At 37.7% G+C, this 19,563-nt stretch overlaps 1 long non-coding RNA gene across 1 annotated transcript in view; it reads left to right on the top strand.

Annotated features, from left to right (window-relative positions):
* The window catches only part of LOC110261788, a 24,270-nt gene extending 4,707 nt beyond the window's left edge, over window positions 1-19,563 (top strand). Inside the window, exons 2-3 of the long non-coding RNA XR_002346330.1 lie at window positions 4,214-4,777; window positions 18,674-19,563. This is a non-coding gene — a long non-coding RNA (uncharacterized LOC110261788). The remainder of the gene's footprint in view (window positions 1-4,213; window positions 4,778-18,673) is intronic.

The raw sequence follows: 19,563 nt of genomic DNA, 5'->3' as shown, positions 1-19,563 counted from the left end.
AAAGATATACAAAGAGTGAAATCAAAATCACCCACAGTTCTACTCAGAATAATGTAATATTTTAGAGTGTCTAATATCAGGTATTTTTTGTACATAAATGTGCAGTTATAAGTGTACAAACATAAGTTATCCTCTACATTTTGTGTTACTATCAACTTTTTCACCTAATAGTATATGGTGAACATTTTTTCTTATCATTAATTTCTACAGTTCATTTTAAATGCCTAAATAGCATTTTATCATGTCAGTGGCTCCAAATTTATTTAAGCAATCCCCTTTTGTTGGGCATTTTTATTGTTTCCAATTTTTCTCTAGTATAAAGAGCTATGAACTTGGAGTTCCCATGGCGCAGTGGTTAACAAATCTGACTAGGAACCATGAGGTTTCAGGTTCGGTCCCTGCCCTTGCTCAGTGGGTTAACGATCCGGCGTTGCCGTGAGCTGTGGTGTAGGTTGCAGACGCGGCTCAGATCCCGCATTGCTGTGGCTCTGGCGCAGGCCAGTGGCCACAGCTCCGATTGGACCCCTAGCCTGGGAACCTCCATATGCCGCGGGAGTGACCCAAAGAAATAGCAAAAAGACAAAAAAAAAAAAAAAAAGCTATGAACTTAATGACAATGTCTTTGTCGATAAGTCTTTTTATGGATCCTTGATTATTTCCTAAGGCTGGTTCCATAAGGGATTTTGTTTTGTTCACAGCTGAACCCCTGGACTCCCAGAATAATGTTTGGCACCCCTTGACTCTGAGAATAATGCTTAAATATTTGTTGAATGAATAAATAAATTCTTACAAGTTTACATATGAAGTTGAAGGGTATGCCCATATGTAAATCTTTTGACACATTGCTAAATTGCCCTGCCAAAGAGAGTACAGATTTTGCTTCTACCGGGAGCATGTTAATGTCAGTTGCCCAGAATCCTCACTGATATTGCTGTATAAGATAGAATTATTTTGTTTGCAACTGAGAAAAATCCTAACTCGTGCTGGCTCAAGTAAGAAAAATGACTTTTTTGGTCTCCTATCATTGAAAAGTCCAGAGGCAAGGCAGGCTTCAGGTGTGGTCTGACCCCAGCGGTCATGCTGTCACCAAGACTATGACAGCGTTTGCTGAGACCCTCCTGCCTTTGTCCTCTTCTGTTGGTTGGCTTTGTTCTTTAGCCAGATCCCTCAAGGTAGCAAGTTGGCTGCCAGAGGTTCCCAAGCCATGAGCCTCCTTGTTCACAGGCAGGGAAAAAGAAAACTTCTTTTTGCCCAATTATCAAACCAAAGTCTGATCTTCCTTTTGATTGTATCATCTTAGGTTGCAAGCTTTGAGCCAACCTTAGAAGCCAAGGAATGTGACTTGTTTTTCTTAGGCCTAGGTTCCATTCTGTTTGCCCATGGTGGGATACTTCCCTAAGGCACAGAGGTGAGACGACATTGATTTTCTCAGACTTGTGATGGCCCAGAACTAAGGAACCCTACCAAACCCTACAGTTGTAAGATTCTGGGTTCTTTTGGGAAGAAGAAATAATAGGGTGAATGCTTTGGAAGCAATAGTAATTTTAAAAACTACACTAAATATTAGCATTTAATTGTGAACATATGTGTATTTTCTGGGGTAAAAAGGTTTTCTTGTTGCTTAGTTTTTTCCCATATGTCTATGGACCATTTGTTTTTGAGAACTGTCTTTTTTTTTTTTTTAATAGTTTTTTTTTCTTTCAATTAAAAAAAAAAAACCTTTAATTCCATGTAATTAAGATCATCCAGTCCAATCTCTCACTTGGAGTTGAGAAAGCCAAGGCCTAGAAATTGTTTCCAGAAGGTCATGCATCTAGCAAAAAAATTCAAACGGGATTCAAATAAATCCTATTTTACCTTTGGAAAAAAACTGTTAAATTTTAGATATAACTTAGATATACTTGATTGCACAAATCTAAATGTACATGTGTATATACCTGTGTAGCCACTGCCCAGGTCAAAACGTAAAACATTTTCATCAACTCAGCAGATTCCCCTGTGACCTTACACTCTGATGGGCATTAATATACGCTACAGAGGTCTTCACACTTGGTACCCACGGCCTTATAGAGATCCGCATGCCTCTTCCTCTCAAGACTTCTGGTCCTCAATCTTCCAACATTTCTTCTTCCAGGTCCCTGATCAGATGGGCCAATAATTTGCGGCCACCTCCCTATATAGATTCTAAACTTGATCCACTTCTTTTCCCACATTAACGTGGATGAACTGGGACTCTGCCTAAACTGTACCCAAGTGGACAATTTCGCTCTATCACTGTCTTTCAAGGCCACCTTTGAGTGGGGCTTTGGTGGAACACTTGCCATCCATTTTTGGCTGGTATCTCACATAATAGACTGATACCAGCTGGCGAATCATGGGTCTGAACCAGAATTCCTTGAAATCAATTGTATGGATATTTTTGATGAAAACTCCTTTACTCTAAATATATGAATGTATTTCTTTTTTTGAACTTTTTTTTTCTCTTTTTTTGGCTGTGCCCGCAGCATGCAAAATTCCTGGGTCAAAGATGGAACCCACACCACAGCAATAACCTGACCCACAGCAGTGACAACGCCAGATTCTTAACCACTAGTCCACCAGAAAACTCCATTAATGTATTTTTTTTTAATTTTTAATTTTATTTATTTATTTATTTATATTTGACTTTGCCATTTCTTGGGCTGCTCTCGCAGCATATGGAGGTTCCCAGGCTAGGGGTCTAATCAGAGCCGTAGCCACCAGCCTACGCCAGAGCCACAGCAATGAAGGATCCGAGCCACATCTGCTACCTACACCACAGCTCACAGCAACGCCGGATCTTTAACCCACTGAGCAAGGGCAGGGACCGAACCCACAACCTCATGGTTCCTAGTCGGATTCGTTAACCACTGTGCCACCACGGGAACTCCTCTTTTTTTAAAAAATTCATCAAACAAACATGTCTTGAGGCTTGTTATGTAGAAATGAGTGTTTATAAGGTACATATTTATACAGATAATCTATCAGATTGTGAATAAACATCTTCTTCACACTAAACTTTTGCCTTAAGCAAAAGACAAAGAAATGATCAGTTTGGTTTTTTTTTTTTTTTTTTTTTTTTTGGTCTTTTTAGGGTCACACCCTTGGTATATGGAAGTTTCCAGCTAGGACTCAAATTGGAGCTGCAGCTTCCAGCCTACACCACAGCCACAGCAACATCACAGCCAAGTCTTATCTGACCTCTGACCTACACTAACCTAACTTGCTAAGCCACAAGGGAAACTACCAGAAATTATCAGTTTTGATAATCAGGTGTTTTTTTGTTTGTTTGTTTGTTTTGGCCATACCCTTGGCATATGGAAGTTCTCAGGCCAGGGATCAAACCCATGCCACGCAGTGACTCAAGCCACTTAACCAGCTGCACCACAAGAGAACTCAGATTTTGAAATACAGAGGCAGTTAAAAAAAAAAAAAAATTAGTCCATCAAAGTCAACTTCCAGATCAGCATCCTTATCCATCAATTTCTAGGCAAGTTGTACAAAATTGATTATAATATTTCAAAGTTTATCTTAGAACATACTTGTGTTAATGACAATGTCAGAAGCAGTAAAAATGAACTAAAAGAAAACATAAAGAGACACAATTACAATGCAAATTCATCTTTTAAGAGATCCACAAGTAGAGTTCCTGCTGTGGCGCAGCAGTTAAGGATCTGGCATTGCTGCAGCTGTGGGTAGTTCACAGCTGTGGCTCAGATTTGATCCCTGGGTGTGGCGAAACAAACAAACAAAACCCAGACATCCATAAGCTTAAAGTGTACATCTTCACTGTCTCAAAATTTTTTCTTTGAAGATACCAGATTTGTTTTTAGCAAATGTAGTACTTAACCTCTCAGCACAGAAAATTTAGGCTCATTGATATATGCATTTGCAACCGTTGCTTGGGAATACATATGTGAGTTTTTTAAAGACCATGGGAAAGAGGAACTGGAGGTGTTTGGCCAGGCCATGCCCATGCCCATGTTGTGACTACACTGGATGGAGAAGGGGCATGAGAATGGGAATGTATCTGTTCCTAGAAGTGGTTTTTTTCAGAAGATCATAGTGCTCTACAGAGACTTGGCTTTCTCTTTTTAGGTGAAATTTCTGGGCCTGAAAACATAATTACAAGTGTTTTCTCTGACATCTGAATATTGATCTTTTCTCATCCAGCAATATTCCTGCCTACCCACAGGTCTATGGCCTTGTTGTGAGAGGCATCTTCAGAAATTTGGAGGCTCAAAGGAAAGAATGGAAGAGACAGCACAGTGACCAGTTAATGGGAGTGCAGGAGTGTCAGTTAAGGCGAGCCTGAAGTCTGTCTGTATACGCTTATCAGGCTCTGCCAAAGAGATAAGTGCCAATAAATTAACTAAGAAACATACTGGAGAGTCAAACACAATCCGGAGTTCTGTCAGATTCTGGCAGTGACTCTGAGGGGATCTTGTGCAAATAAAAAAAAGCTTGTGTACTGTGTTTAAATCACATAAACAGTGAAAATAATGAAATAAAAATTAATATGCATGTGGATATGCATAATTATGGTTAAGATATCTATTTCTTTCTGTTTACAAAACAAAGCAATTCATCTAATTATACCCACAAAAACACAGTGAAACAACCCAAACATTTTATGAATATAATTTATTTTGGCTTATCTGTTCTGTTTCTATTTATATTACACTGCATGAAAGTACTTGGCCCCTATTTGTATATGGAACAACGTCATTTTCAACTGGCATCGAGACTCCATCTCAAGGTAGGCTGTCACAATTAAAACAGATTTCTTTTAACTTAAAAGAACAATTCAAGAGAGGAATCACGGATATAAAAGTTATTTAACTTACGTAACTAATTGCACAGTTGGTTATTTTTCTAATCCTAGAAAAATGTTTATAAAATATTTCCCTCACAGCTTCAAAAACAGATTTTTTTTCTAATTCTATTTTTCTTCCAATTTCAACTTACCTTTTCCTTTTCTTAAGTGAAAAATCGTCATTGTTTTTTTTCCTTAGGAAAAAAAGACCAATAAGCAGTTTTACATGAAAAAAGCAAACAAACCTTTTCTTGGGATCCTTTTACTTTATAAGAAATATCGTAGTACCATGTATCAAAATAAATCAGTCTAGGTCTAAATATTGTATTATTTACATATATGGGCATTAAATCTTTACCTTTTCTTAAAGTATGTTTCTTAGTGACTATATATATATATATATATATATATATATATATGGTGTCATCATCTCAATCATATTGGTAATTTTGGGAAGAATAAAATATTTATGATTGGTAAATATGGTAAGTTTGGAGATTTTTTTAAAATGTTAGAAGACCCACATCTACCTCTTCATTTTCCTGAACCATTCTAGGCACTTCTATCACAAAACTCTCTAAATGCCAAAATGCATTGGTTAAGGATTTCCAGAATTCTCCTCAGATCAAATTGATCCATAGACAGTATGAGTTAAAAAGAGGAATTGTAAGGAGTTTTCTTGTGGCACAGTGGGTTAAGAATCTGGCAGTGCCATTGCAGTGGCTTGGGTCGCTGCTGTGGTGTGGGTTGGATCCCTGGCCCAGGCACTTCCACATGCCACAGGAGCAGCCAAAAAAAAAAAAAAAAAGAGGAACTTCCTTTTTTTTTTTTTTTTAATTTTGGTCTATTTTAGGGCCGCACCCACAGCATATGGAGGTTCCCAGGCTAGGGGTCGAATTGGAGCTGCAGCTGCTGGCCTGCACCTCAACCACAGCAATACCAGATCCAAGCCACATATGCAACCTATACCACAGCTCATGGCAATGCTGGATCCCTAACCCACTGAACAAGGCCAGGGATTGTACCTGCATCCTCATGGATACTTGTTGGGTTTGTTAACCACTGAGCCACAAGGGGAACTCTGAACTGCTCTATTTTATCTCTTACTGGGGTCAGGCACTTTTCTGAAAAGTGGTTGTGGTGTGATATTCATCAGTTTCCTGATTTCTATTCCATTCTTTTATTAATATGAATTAGGCTATGCTGGTGGTGTTTTATATTTTAGCTCAGCAAAACATTCTTAAACTATTGTAACCAGGAGGACAGGGTAGAATGTAAAGGTTTCAGAAGAAATAAAATTTTGACTAGAAAGCAGGTAAAAAGGAGGAAGAAAGGACTGCTTTTTCCTCACTTGGTAATCAGTGAGCTGCTCAGCATTACCCCAAATCAAGGGTGGGTCCCACGTAAAAGGATATCATTTGGAGAAGTTGCCTGTGATACCATAAAACTCTAAAAAGTTGCCATGTATTAAAAGTAGACAGGACTTTCAAAATAATGATCTATTTTATATTTGGAATGGATAGGCAATGGGACAGTTCCCTACTGTTCACACAGGGAACTGTGTGTGATTGGGCCATTTTGCTGTACAACAGTAATTGAAAAAACTCTGTAAATTAAGTATAAATTTAAAAATGTGGTTTATTTTTTCTTGGTCAAGAGGAATCAAAGTGTCTAAACACTTAATTTAAGAACATATTGGAGGGAAAGAAGACAAGCAATGGCCAGTGGACTCATGAAAAGATACTCAACATTGATAATTATTAGAGAAGTGCAAATCAAAACTACAATGAGGTGCCACCTCACACTGGCCAGAATGGCCATCATTAATAAGTCTATGAACAGTAAATACTGCAGAGGGTGTGGAGAAAAGGAAACCCTCTTATAATGCTGCTGGGAATGTAAATTGGTACAACTGCTGTGGGAGAATGATATGGAGGTTCCTCGAAAAACTAAAAATAGAACTACCATATGACCTAGCAATCCCACTCCTGGGCATCTATCCAGAGAAAACTATAATTAAAAATGTACATGCACCCCAGTGTTCATTGTAGCACTATTTACAGCAAGACATGGAAGCAACCTAAATGTCCATCAACAGATGAATGGATAAAGAAGATGTGGTACATATATACAAAGTATATATGTGGTACCTATATACTACTCAGCCATAAAAAAGAATGAAATAATGCCATTTTCAGCAACATGGATACAACTATAGATTATCATACTAAGTGAAGTAAGTCAGAAAGAGAAAGACAAACACCATATGATATCACTTACATGTGGAATCTCAAATATGGCACAAATGAACCTATCTACAAAACAGAAACAGATTCACAGACATAGAGAAAAGAACTGTGGTTGCCAAAGGGGAGGGGAGGCTGTGGGATGACTGGGAGTTTGGGGTTAGTAAATGCAAACTTTTGCACTTGGAATGGATAAACAGCATGGTCCTACTGTATAGCACAGGGAACTATATCTAGTTTCCTGGGAGAGACTATGATGGAAAATAATGTTTTAAAAAAGAATATATGCATAACACCAAGTCACTTTGCTGTACAGCAGAAATTGGCACAACATGGCAAATCAACTATAATTATAAAAATTATATCGGAAGGAGTTCCCTGGTTGTCCAGTGGTTAGGACTCAGCACTTTCACTACTGTGACCCAGGTTCAATCCCTGGGCTAGGAACTGAGATTCCCATATCAAGCTGCTGCATGTGCACTGCAAACAAAAAGAAAGAAAGAAAGAAAAAGAACATATTGAAAGAAGAGAAAACACTTCAGGACTGGTGGAATAAGGACCTTTGAAAATCTGTTCTCACATAAAAGCAATGAGAGCATCAGCTAAAAAAATTGTCAAAATCAGTGTTTTCAGAATTCTGGAAATTAATCAAATACCAGCAAAAATTTGAGGCATATTTATTAAAGAAAAGCAGGTGACTCTTGGTAAGAATAGTGAACTTTGTGGCATTTTATCTTAGCAAATTTCCATCTTTGTCTCTCTAATTTCTTGAAGTCCAGGTTTTCTAGGAGTCTTGAAAACCAATAGCCTTTCAGTCACAGTGGGTATGAAAACAGGATCCTAGCAGCCACTGGAGGGAGTAAAAGGGTGTTGGAGCATCCATAAAATGCGCCATTCCCAGAGAATTGTCATTATTTGACCTATCTGACAGCTTCCTGAAAAATTTCCACTCATAGAGGAGCTTGTCTTTATTTGACCTCACACAGAACCCTGTGCACATGGTCTTTTTCCTGGGGCACTTGTCAAAAAACTTTCAGTGGCAATTGTATAACATTGTAGCTGCCTAAGGTCATAGTAACCAATGATGACTAAATAGCTTAAAAGAAAAAGCCAGGGAATGAGATATCCTTAGGGAGTTTTGTAAAACTGCCATATTCTTGAGAAAATAGGAGTCCACAAGCATTTGCAAGACTGTGCACATTCCCAGGAAAGATCAGAGAAGACCCTAATATCTCACCTTTGGCTGACTTTTTGGTCCTGTGCAAGCAGGAAATAAAGGCTAAACAGTTTTAAACTGCTAGAGCATTAAATGTATATCCCAACATGGACACAAAATTTCTTAGGAAATTGATGTCCAGTTGTTAGATGATAACTAAGCTAACCAGGCAGTGACTTTGGTGGCTAGACACAACAAAGAATTTAAAGAATTGCTTCATCAAGTCGCTAAACAAAGAGCAGCAACAACAGCAATGACAAACAGCTATAAACACTGAGGAGATGGGAAATCTGAATTCCATGGTTGCCAAATTATATTATTTTAAAGATCCAGTTTTAACAAATTTCTAACAAAAAATATGAGTCATACCAAGAAGCAGAAAAACCCAAGCACAGGGCGAAAAAGTAGTCAAAAGAATCTATCTCTGAGAAAGCCAAAAAATTGGACTTACTAGACAAAGACTTCAAATTAGGAATTATAAATACTTTCAAAGAACTAAAGAAGCTGTATCTTAAAAAGTAATAAAGGAAAGTATGAGAATTATGTCTCACCAAACAGAGATTATCAATACATAGAAATTAATAAAAAGCATCAATTAGAAATTCTGGAGTTGAAAAGTACAACTGAAATGAAAAATTCGCTGAGAGGTTCAACAGCAGATCTGAGGTGGCAGAAGAAAGAATCACTGAACTTCAGTGATTGAGAAATAGAATTGAGATTATCCAGTCTGGGAAACTGAGAAGGACTAGTGAAATAAGAAAACGAGCAGAAGTGTTCCTATCATGTCCTCAGCGGTTAATGAGACTGACTAGTATTCTTGAGGATGTTGGTTTGACTCCTGGCCTCGCTCAGTGGGTTAGGGATCTGGTGTTGCCGTGAGTTTTGGTGTGGGTCACAGATGTGGCTTGGATCCCACGTTGCTGTGACTATGGTGTAGGCTGGCAGCTGCAGCTCCAATTCGACTAGCCTGGGAACCTCCATATGTCATGGGTGCAGCCCTAAAAAGACCAAAAAAAAAGGGGGAAAAAAAAAAACGAGCAGAGACTCAGAGACTTGTGGCTATCATAAATGTATATTCATAAATAGGAGTCCCAGAAGGAAAAGCGAAAAAAAATAATAGGAAGAATATTTAAAGAAATTATGGCTGAAACACCCAAAATTTGATGAAAAAAATTAATCTACACCCTGAGAAACTCAATAAACTCCAAGTAGAAGAACTTAATGAGACCCACACCTACACACATTTCATAGTCAAACTGCCAAAAGCCAAGCCAATTGTAATACAGCACAAATACAATACAAAATTAATTGCATTTGTATACATTTGCAATAAACAATCCAAAAATAAAATTAAGGAAAAATTCCATTTATAATAGTATCAAAAATAAAATACAAATAAATTTAACCAAGCAAAGCAAGAGTTGAACATTGAAAACTACAAAGCATCATTGAAGGAAATTAAAGGGGACCTACACATATGGAAAGACATCCCAGATTCTGAATTCTGAATTAGAAGACTTAACATTAAGATGGCAACTTTCCAAAGTGATGTAAAGATTCAATGCGATCTCTCAAAAATCCCAGCTGCTTTTTTATTTTTTTAAATTTTTATTTATTTATTTATTTATTTTTTTGGCAGAAACTAGCAAGCTTATCCTCAAATTCATATGGAATTATAAGAGACCCAGAATAGTCAAAACAGTCTTGGAAAAGAAAACAAAGTGGGAGTGTTCATACTTTCTGATTTCAAAACTTAGGACAAAACTCTAGTAATCAAGACTCCATTGTACTGGAATAAAACTAGACATATAGATCAGCAGAATAAAAAATTCATCATCTAGAATTAAGCCCATATATTTATAGTCAACTGATTTTTTTTTTCTCTTTTGACTGCACCCTCAGCATATGGAGGTTCCCAGGCCAGGGACTGAATCCAAGCTGAAGTTGCTACCTACACCTCAGCTGTAGGAACACCAGATCCTTAACCCATTGCACCACTGCAGAAACTCCTATAGTCAACTGATTTTTGACAAGTGTGCCAAGATAATTAAGTGCAAAAAGAATGATCTTTTTAACAAAAGTGCTAAGACAACTGAATATCCACATGCAAAAAAAAAAAAGTTGGATTTTATCTCACACCACATGCAAAAATTAATTCAAAATGGATCAGAGCCCTAAGTATAGAGGTAAAAATATGAAACTCTTAGAAGAAAACATAGACATAAACCTTCATAATCTTAGATTAGGCTGTAATAGATCAATTCAGTCCACAAACTCTGGCATAAAAGAAATGTAACTTTAATTAAATTATAGCATAGATGTTAAGGTCACAGATGTTGCTGCCAGACTGAATGGGTTCAAGTCCTAGCTCTGTGTCTTACTGGCTGAGATTAAAACATTTGTTAATAATTCTTTCTTTTTTGTTGTTGTTGTCTTTTTATGGCCTAACTCATGGCATATAGAGGTTCCCGGGCTAGGGGTTGAATTGGAGCTACAGCTACCAGCCTATACCACAGCCACAGCAACTCGGGATCCAAGCCATGGCTGCAACCTGCACCAAAGCTCTCAGCAATGCCAGATCCTTAACCCACTGAGCAGGGCCAGGGATTGAACCTGTGTCCTCAGGTTACTAGTCAGGTTCCTTACCACTGAGCCACAACAGAAACTCCTAATAATTCTTAAACACTACCCTGCTACAAAGAAAATTCAGAATACAAATGCCAAGAATATTTTGAGCATTGGTAGCATTATCAGGATAAGCAAATAGCTTATTAGGGTAATTATTCTGATTATTTATTATTATATGTAACTTCTGGTATGTTTGTAAAAATAGTCTCTTTACTTTCTGGTCTATTTTTTTATATAGAATCACAGACTTTTAGAGATGGATGGATCTTCCAAAACTCATTATAAAGATGAGACATCTGACACTGTCATCCCTTGGCTCTCCCAAAGTTGCATAAGTAGTTAGTGACAACAGTTAAGTGAAAAGGACAACTAGAGGTCAGATATGTGGGTAATCTGGGTCTTCTTCCTCCTCTTTTTTTTTTTTTTTTTTTTTTGGTCTTTTTAGGGCTTCACCCACATCATATGGAAGTTCCCAGGCCACGTGTCAAATCAGAGCTGCAGCAGCTGGCCTACACTACAGCCACAGCAACACCAGATCTGAGCTTCATCTGTGACCTATGCTGGATCCTTTACCCAATGAGCAAGGCCAGGGACTGAACCCTCATCCTCATGGATACCAGTCTGATTCTTAACCCACTGAGCTACAGTGGAAACTCCAATACAATACTCTTTACCTCAAGCTCTAGCTTTCCAACAAATCTTTTTAAAGATCACTCTAGACCATAAAGTGATAAGCAGGGGGACTATTAAGAGGTAATAATAACATTCAGGTGAGAGGCTCAGACTGTGGTCGTGGCAGTAGAAATGGAGGGAAATTATGAGATTCTGGACATAGATTAAAGGTTGAACCAACAGGATTTCCTAAAGATTGAATATGAGATGCAACAGAAAGAAAAAAAAAATCTACCAGTGAAAGCAAAGATTTTATCCTAAGCATGTGCCATGAAAAGCCCTGACCTTCTGGCTAGGGATATTTTTAGGAGCTGTGCATTGAAACCTCTAAGGACTGATTGTGATTACATTGAAGTGTCATTTAAATAATATATTAACATAAATCTATGGACACAAATTAGAGCATGACCTACTGCTTCTTTGGAGAAACTAAATATGACCAAAGACCATCGTGTACTTTCTCTTTATGGAGTAGATTTTTATGGAGTAGATTTTTATGGAGATATTTCATTTTATTCCACCTGTCAGGAGAAAGAGCAGGGCAGACAGCTTTCCAGCTTACCAAATGTTACCAAGCCCTGAATGCTTCAGCCTCAACGTAATTATAGCCTTTTTATTTATTGATAAACACCATATGCCTGTCATGTCAGAGATCAGAGAATGTCAAGGAGTCATTCATCAGACTTTACTACAAAGCCTCCCTCATTATCCCCCACTTCGTTCATTCTTGCTAGGCCTTCACGTCTGAGGACCTCTGTCTCTAGGGGATTCACAACAGGGTATTCAACTCAAAGCGTGTTTTGATAGTTGAGCCACTGGTGGTATCACTAATCTTCAACTCCTTTCTTTCAATTATTTGCCCTAATGTAGAGGAGCCATGATTCAGATGATTCAGAGAGAGAGAGAGAGAGAGATAATAAAAATTATTTATTATTAGTTTAAAAATACATAAATTTCCCTTGAAACACTTCACTCTTCCTAATTATAGTTTACACAGACTAAATTTAAACTTGATTTGCATCCTCTGAGCCTACATGAGCTGGAGAGGAGGGATTCTTGCTTAGTATGACAGATGGTAGGGTGATACTGTTTGGGGATTAAAAAGAAAATATACTGTAGCATTTCCATTAAAAAAGGGCTCTGCTTTTGGTAGAAACACATGGGAATGCATGAGCTGATAATGGTGGTGATGACCGTAAGAAAAATAGCAGGAACAATAATAAGAGTTAATAACTTATTGCACTTTTAATATGGGTCACATACTGCTCTAGGCACTCCACTTATTTTATTCTTCTTAATCCCCAATGAGGTCTGTATTATTACCCATATTTTACAAATTAGGAAAATTATGTTCCAAGGTAGTCATGGTCATATAGCTAATATGCGGTAGAGCTGGGATTCAAATCTAGATGGACTGACTTCACATGTTTAACTTCTACATGATATTAAGTCATATGAAAATATCAGAAATAAAATATAACACATTACTTCACTTCATAGAAAGGGAAATGCCTAGGTGTCAGAACAGAGAAGAAACTCAAAGTTGGAATCATGAGAAGAAATGAAGCAGTAAAGCCCCAGGGGATACCAGACCAAAATGCAGACAGTAAGAACTAGGCAAGATTTTGCTGTCCACATGTGGAACAGGATGCATAAACTTGGATCCATGCATTGAGGGGAGCTTGGAATGAAGCTTCTTATTAAATCTGGGAATATCTGAGGCTTGCCCAATAACCCAGAAAGCTGGAAAGAAGGTTGTTGTCTTCTCAGAGTAATGATGGGCAAATATATATATGTAAATTTGTGAATAAACCAAAATAAGGGAAAAAAATAAAGTTCTAAACCTGTGTTCCATGAAGTTATGAAGTCCACATTTTTGTTACCCACAGTGTAAAGAAATGTGAAACTTAGAAATAAACAAACACAAAAGTTAGTCCGCATTCAGTAATATGTCCAGAGCCTTGACAGAAGGAAATGCAAACAATCCTGTAGGAACAATTCCACTACTTAGGATTAAGGGGTTCTCTCGGGGATTAGAGGGGAAAATGTCAACAACTAGTGAAAAATGATGGACCATGCAAAGAAATGAGTCACCGTGAGAGCAAACAGTCAACAGAAAAACGGTAGTACAGCAGGTAGCAGACATAAGAGATAACTGAAAAAATGCTATAAGTATATTTTATATCATTAAAGAATCAAAAGAAAGAACATTGCAAGATAGGATACTGTGAGTTAAAAAGTAAACATATAAAAGAACTTCAGGAAATGAAAAACTAAATAAAAACTCAATGGCTAAGTAAACAAGAGATTTGATACAGATGAATGAGCAAGTAATATGCCAGTGAATAGAGCTGAAGAATTCATCCAAAGAGAACAAGATGTGAGAGCAGGCGGGGAATTATTCTCAGAGATAAGGAGATAGAAAACGATAGGTAAGAAACAAAGAGGATTGAATCTGAAGGCCCAACATATGTCTAAGAGGAGTTCCACACAGAAGAATATTTGAAGACAGGCAAAAATTTAAGAGATAACAGATGGTTGTTTCTCAAATCAAAGAAAAACATGCAGATACAACCAAATTATGAACAGAATAAATAAATCCACACCTAAATACATTGGAATAAAACTACAGCACACACACACAAAGAAAAGAAAGAAATAGAAAAAAGAAAACAGGTAGGAAAGATACGTAATAGAATGTTACATCAGGACCCTTTCTGATTCAACTTTTGCTGAAATGACTTAAGGTCAACAACAAAATAATGACCAAATACTCCCGCATTAAAAAGAGAGGTTCTAAACTTCCAATGTCCGAAAAGTATCATTCCATTGTTTTTAAGTTTCCCACACTTTTTTATGATTTTTATTTTTAAATTACAGTTGATTTGCAGTGTTCTGTCAATTTCTACTACACAGCAAAGAGATCCAGTCATACATATGTATTTACACATTTTTTTTCTCACATTATCGTCCATCATGTTCCATCACAACAGACTAGATGCAGTTCCGTGCGCTATACAGCAAGATCTCATTGCTTATCCACTCCAAATGCAATAGTTTGCATCTATTAATCCCAAACTCCCAGTCCACATTTCCGATGTATCTCAATATTCTTTTTGAGATTTTTTGTTTTCTCGCTCTGAAAACACAGAGAGAATATGGGCAAAAAAATCTTTTTGAAGACATAAGATAGCTATTAAGGCACTGAAGAATTACAGGAACAAATCTGGAAGAAAACTCAAACTCAGAGAGCCAAGCTCAGTATTTGTGACTGCTTTCTCTTGGAGGCAGCTGCTGATTTCAGAGAAGGCAGTAGAGAATCAAAGAAAATCTCTCCACAAATCTAGGAGGACAACAATGAAGATCATGGCTTGCCAAGGATGGGGAATGCCCTGGAAACCCTCACCTAGGCTTTGGGACCAGGAAGAATTATATCCTTGGAGAAAGGGTAAACCAGAAACGGACCAGTTTTGAATAATCTCAATTTTTGATTGCATTAAGGTGATCTGGGATTGCAAATGCCTTAGCCTAGCCTGATAGAAGCAAATGTAAGTCTCTGGAGGAAAATAATGTTATCTAAAATCTCAAATCATCTTTATCATCTTTCAGATGTCATATTTACACTCAATAAAAATTAACCAATCAGAGTTCCCACTGTGGCACAGTGGGTTAAACATCCAGCATTATCTCTGTAGTAATGTGGGTTTGACTCCCACCCTTGTGCAGTAGGTTAAGGATCCAGCATTGCTGCAGATGTGGCATGGCTCACAGCTGCAACTTGGATTCAATCTCTGGCCTGGGAAATTCTGTATGTCATGGGTGCAGCCAAAAAAAATAATAATAATAATAAAATAAATTAACCATAAGAGAAATAATTAAAAATAGAAACAAATCTACAGAAAATGGAGTATCACATGAGATTTGAAATATTCAGGAAATTATAAAAAAATCAATGAGTATTTTGACAGATGAATGGAAAACATAGAGAACCAAGTGATAATTTTAGAAGTAAAACAATAGCTGAAATTCAGAACTCAGTGAATAAATTTATTAGCAAATTAGAGTCAAATGAAAAGAGAATTAATAAGTGGAAGACAAACCATAAGAAAATATCCATTCTGAATCCTAGAGCAACAGCAGTAACAAAAAATGGGAAATACCAATAAGAATATGAGACAGGGCATATAGTAAAAACATCAACACAGATATTTTATTGAAATCCTGGCAGAAGAGGAGTGCAATGATGAGCCAGAAGCAATACATGAAAAGATAAGGACTGAGAATTTAAAAACAACAACAACCCTGAAAGACATTGAGCCACGGATTTAGGAAACACTAAAAACATCAGGAAAAATAAATGTAAAGAAAACCGTGTCTAAGCACATCACATTTAAAACTGCTGAAAAATAAGGAAGAAAAAAATCTTGCCAATAGACAGGTGGGAAACAATAAAAGATAGTTTTAATTGTTTAATTTTATGATTTTTATTTTTTCCATTATAGTTAATAGTAACAGATAATTTTTAAACAAAACAGTAATCAGGAGTCAGTAGGATGATATCTTCAAAGTTCTCAAATAAAATAACCAAATACTGGTTTTGGCTGACTCACCCAGACATCTGGAGCTGACTGGGTACCCCCATTCAGTTCTGCTCCATCTGTCTCTCATCCTCCTCCTGAGTATATCAGGCTTGAGAATGATCTTCTTATGGTAATGGCAGAGACACAAGCAAGCAGGCAGATATGAAAGCACCATTTAAGCTTCTGCCAGGGCCATATCTGTTAGATACCATTAGCCAAAGCAATTCACATAACTAAAGTTCTAATCAAAGAACAGGGAAGTATGTTCTGCCACTTCCTAGGAAGGGTTGCAAAGACACCAGGGAAAGTGCATGGTTATAAGAAGTGGTAAGGAATTGGAGCCATCGGGGCAACGAGCTATGTGGACAAGTCTTTTTAGCCTGTTTCTCTGGATGGATGTGAATCAGAAATACCTACCTAAATAATTCTAGCTGTTGTACTGACCAAATTTTAAGACATTCGGTAAGGAGTGTAAAAGTGTTCAGGCTTTCAGTGTATACTTTCAGAAAGCAGATGCCACATACCAGAAAAGCTTTAAATAAACTCTAAGAGTAACTCCTTTTTTTAGGACAGGAGGTAAATGAAGTGAAGGGGAAAAATTGTGCTTACCCTTTAAAACATGGGAGTGATAGTAAATTAAAATGAAGAAAAACAAGTAGATAGGAATTTGAGTAACATCTTTGTTATCCAAACTAAGAAAAAGCACTATGCAGAGCATCATGTAGAATTGAGTGTGTGTGTGTGTGTGTGTGTGTGTGTGTATAAGTTATTCCTTTCTAGTCCTAGTAGTGCTTAATTGGACCTATAGTCCCCAAAGAATATGGCAGACAAAATAAAAATAATTGAAATTTCAGCATAAGAGACTGAAGCATCCCCCCGCCCCCAGCCCCATCCATCAAGAAGGAAGCCAAGCAGATTCAAGCATATGTGGGCTTAGGTACTTGTATTTGCTTATGTTGGGACAGAGCAGGGAAATGGCCAGAACAAAAAGTAATTAGCCAAAGTGGTACTTGAAAGGAGTTCCTGGGCATGAGAGGCAGTGTTAAACCAGCACAGGATGTGCCCTGAGCAGTGGCAGCGTGTATCTTCTGAGAGTCTATGCTTAGCTGCCCCAAGCATAACCTTTCTTTGAGATGTGGATTCTCTTTAAAAATTCATGTAATTTTTTTCTCCTTCTCCTTCTTTTCTGCAAAATAAATACGTCTGCTTTTTAATAAAAAAAATTGTTTTTACTTATCTTTAGGTAATTTTAAGATTTCAAAGAAGTAGCATAGTTATGCTATGGCTTTGGATATTTCCTGGCACATGAAGCTATGGATTAGGTAATTCTATTAAGAACCTCAGGTGTTAGTCTTGGCATGGGGGGGAGGTCAGGAGGACTGGGTTTATTCTTGTCTTTTCTCCCAGTTCATGCTAGTGTCAGAAAAATTATTTGAACTGGCGAGACCTCAGTTTTCTCGGCTCTCGGAGGAAACTGGACGGGACCATCTCTACAGTTCCTTCTGGTTCTGAGTCTTCCTGCATCTCTTCCAGGTCCTTCAGTTAGTTCAGCTTTGGTGCTTGCCTCCGAGCAGACCTTTTCTTGAGCTTCTCTACCATCACGCAGACACATCTGGGGCTCATTTTAATGATCCACCCTAGAGGATGAGAGCCAATTTTCCTTTGCAAGCTGATCACACAGATTGGTAGAGGCCAATTTACATACAGCCAGGCAGGGCTTCGTCTTTTAAGACAGTACCAAGGCACAAATAACTACAGGACAGAAAGCTATGTGTCATGAGCAAACAAACTGAAGACAATGCCAGTAGATCAAATGAACATATTTTCACAGGATGGACTTTGGCCTGCTAATAGATGCAAGTTTTTTTTGTTTTTGTTTTTGTTTTCCCAATTCCATCAGCTTTGAAACTGAGAATGGAAATGAGACACCTGCATTAATAAAACAACAAGGTGGTATTTGGACACTTAAACTAAACAAAAGAAATTGGACCTGGGAGTGAATTACTTATTTATGGCATCTCCTGTCAAGCTACCTACCCTGTTGGGAGGTGTGTGTTGCTCTCTTTATTGGTCCTTAAGGCAAATGGGAAGGGCTCTGTGATGGTCTGTGGTTTAGGTCATTGCTGAGCTGATGGTGGGGAGTCATTTGGCTCAAAGCTTCCATACAAGGAAATCTACTCTTTTCCCCCTCTATTTTTTTAATTGAAGTATAGTTGATTTACAATGTTTTGTCCATTTCTGCTGGACAGCAAAGTGACCCAGTCATACATACATATATATATATATATTATTTTTTTTTCTTACATTATCTTCCATCACGGTCTATCCCAAGAGATTGGATACAGTTTCCTGTGCTGTACAGTAGGACCTCCTTGCTTATCCATTCTAAATGTAATTGTTTGTATCTACTAGCCCCAATCTTCCTCTTCTCTTAAAGGCATTCCAAAGGCACTCATGATAAGCAGGATGTATACTCAAACTTTCACTGTCTTTCCAGGGGTCAATGATAAGATTAAATCAGAGTGAAACGAGGCCAGAGAACTCAATCTACTCTAAAAAAGGAGAGACTCCTGCAGAGCTGATGGCAACCTGATTTCTTGCATCTATTCTAACTGACCTGAGAGAAGCGTCAGTGAGCACAGGGCACCAGGCAGAGCGTCTCTGAATCACCTAGATGGTCTCATCCATCTCTGATTTCTAATGTTGTCCTCTAAAAACCTACAGCAGTCCTTGTGTAACCTTGACTAATGGCATGTAAATAAAGATCACCTTGAGTCTGATGAGATCTCATAGAACAGATGTGCTTCACATGCTTCACAATCTCTGATGAATCCTTAATAAGATTTTACATATATGCATAAATGTAAGTCTTGTTATCGTCTCCAGTTTACATAGACATAGCTTGTTGTGGCTGCATATGGGCACATTCCATATGGAAAGCTTTTATAGGACATACACGCATTTTGTCTTGCTATGACATCAATTCTGCCATAAAGCATTTTTTTTTCCTTTTCTTGTCAGTAGGAGAAAAGGTCAGGTTTTCAAGAAGAACAGAAGAAAATTCCACAGAGGAAAAGCTAGTTTTCCCAGCTGCGTTTTACCAAGAAGTCATTCCCACTTCGATCTACAAAGCTAGGACAGGTTACCTTCTCGTGGTGCTGACAACGGAAAATATTGGAACCGGAAATTAAGAGGGTTTTAGGTCAGAGGCAAGGTTTGATGGGTAAGCTTCTCAGACAGGAGGTCCGGAAGACCAGAAAGATTTGAACCCTAAGATCATGGCTTATTGATAAGGCCCAAGAGAAAAATGCCTTGGAGATAGGAAAAGAGGCAGGGCCCTTCACTTCACTTAGGCTGTCCCCTGATACAGCTGCCACACAAAGCTTT

Source organism: Sus scrofa, chromosome 7, assembly GCF_000003025.6.
Source record: "Sus scrofa isolate TJ Tabasco breed Duroc chromosome 7, Sscrofa11.1, whole genome shotgun sequence".
Classification (NCBI taxonomy): domain Eukaryota; kingdom Metazoa; phylum Chordata; class Mammalia; order Artiodactyla; family Suidae; genus Sus; species Sus scrofa.
The sequence above is the reverse complement of the archived record's forward strand: the minus strand, read 5'-3'. Positions and strand labels throughout refer to the sequence as shown.